A 2,391-nucleotide genomic window follows, 5' to 3' on the forward strand; every position below is an offset into this window, starting at 1 on the left:
CGGCACGGTGCAAGCACTATGGGCAGTCTATCTGAAGTGTACCTGGCGTATAAGACGACCCCCCACTTGGAGGCATATTTTTCAGGGCCAAAAAATCGTCTTATACGCCAGCAAATACGGTAATTATAAAAATCTTAGGGAAATACCAGCAGATTGAATTTAATAGACCATATTTTAAAGCATTATTTTAAAATCATCAAAGCACATAACTTTCTGCCCAGGTTACCTTGAGCATACACAAGAGTGTTTCTGTAATAGCAAAATAGTGGAAACCATCTAACTATTCATAAGGGAGTGGTTGAAATTGTGGCATTATTGGGATACAATAGCTGTTCAAAAGAACAGTTTATTTGTTATATTCTAGGAAGATATCCAAGATATATTGTTGAGTGTTTCAAAATCAAGTTGTACAACAAATACATGCAATATTGTGCCTTTTATGTTAACACACAGACAATTATATTGATTCTGGAGAGAGGAGTACACACATTGACGATGGCCTTGGGCAAGAGGCATCCCCTTATGCTTGCTTCTACTGACAGCGTACTGGCCAGAGCGTCATATGACCCCACCTAACGACGAGGAGATGGGGAAATATGGAGAGCACAGAATAATCCCTGGGCAGTGGGCATTTCTCCCAGCCGTATGCGCCAACTTAGGCTTTTGGAGAAAGAGTTGCACGCACGCTCTGCTTCCCGCATGTTATATACGTTACCTGAGAAAATGGAGTGGAGGACAGGTTGCCTGGTCGAATGTGGTGGCAAGGGCAAGTGAAATCTACAGAAAAAGCTAGAAACACACTGAGTTCAGCTTCATCTGAAACTATATACTAAGATGTTCTTACTCAACTAGAAATGCTGTCACAAAGATAGGGTTTATATTATATGTCAATGGCTTTTGTAAAATGTTAATCCTATATAATAAAAGGCTAATGTGCAAATTGTCCCCTCGATTGGGAGTCCGACCGGGAGTTCAACCAGTTCAACCAGAGAGTGGGCCCGGCTGGTGAACCATGCCCAGCTCCTCTCCCCAGCTGGTTCACCCCGATCAGCCCCAATTTGGCAGGCAGGCCGGACCCCACCTGTGCATGAATTCGTGCACTGGGCCTCTAGTATAATAATAATTATTTGAAGATTATCTTCTGATCAAAGAATTAACCAGGTTCTTGAGTCATTAACCAATAGTAGAAGGAGAATTGTTGATTTTTAAATGAGTTTTAAGATTTTAATTTCTGAATCTGTTTATGTACTGAATTCAGACTATAAAATGAAAAAATAACATTTACTTAAATACACTTAACACCTAAAGTTTAGGTAGTTTTAATGAGTTGTAATAAACATGTTTATAAGAGAATTATACATTTACATTTTTTCTTAAACTAGAATACTCTGTAAAGAAATTTTCCTAAGCATTGTATATTAAGTACATACTTACAAACAATAATTAATAGTAACTCACAAATATCCCTATTTTAAATTTCCATAGCCTCAATAAATATAAAATCAAGAATGGCAAAATATCTAGAAATAAGTATAGAGCTACAAACTGATTGCAAAAGGGATGTTATAAATAAAAGGCCCTAGAAAATAAATACAAACACATCTATTGTAAACCCAATAATGGTTGTTCACACAAACCATAGAAATTTTAAAAATAACCCCCACAAAATTGTACTATTATAGAACTTTTAAAAAATAGATCTTCAGCTCCAACAGGTGTGGCTCAGTTGATTGGGCACTGTCCTGTACCCCAAAGGTTGCCGGTTCAATTCCAGTCAGAGCACAAGCCTGGATTTGGGGCTCAATCCCCAATAGGGGGCATGCAGGGAAGCCAATCAATGTTTCATTCTCACACTGATTTCTCTCTCTCTTGCCCTCTCCCTCTCTCTCCCTAAAAGTCAATTAAAAAAATCTTTTAAGTAGCTTTCCACCATTAACCATTCTTTTTTGTTGGTGATTAACTTTTACTACGATTCAGCAGAATTGTGTATATTCATCTTAAACTAGTAAATTAAGGAGTGGCAGCTATAATTTACAAAAGAATAAACTGAAGTGAATCTTAAAATGTTCCATAGTTATCCATGATGAGCGTTTAACACCTGTCACCAGATAGTTAGAAGATTGTTGTCAGTTCCCTTCATCAGCACATGGAGCAGTATGTTGGAATTTTTGTTTTGATAGCGATAAGGTTTCCACTGGGAAGTAGATGTTTCAGATGCTTATTTAGAGAAGGACCAACAGCACTTCATCGTACCAGAGCATTCAATCCTCTGTCCAACACCTCATCGCCAGGATGGACCAGAGCTGCCAGGACTCAGGCAAGGAAGCAAAGGCACAGTTTTTTAGAAAACAAAAAATGTATCTTTCTTGTTGAAAGTAACACAGATGTACT

At 38.0% G+C, this 2,391-nt stretch overlaps 1 pseudogene; it reads right to left on the bottom strand.

Moving 5' to 3' along the window:
• Nucleotides 1–2,139: 2,139 nt before the first annotated feature.
• The window catches only part of LOC102767245, an 834-nt pseudogene continuing 582 nt past the window's right edge, over nt 2,140–2,391 (bottom strand).

This window comes from Myotis davidii, unplaced genomic scaffold (assembly GCF_000327345.1).
Source record: "Myotis davidii unplaced genomic scaffold, ASM32734v1 scaffold1065, whole genome shotgun sequence".
NCBI classification, from domain to species: Eukaryota; Metazoa; Chordata; class Mammalia; order Chiroptera; family Vespertilionidae; genus Myotis; species Myotis davidii.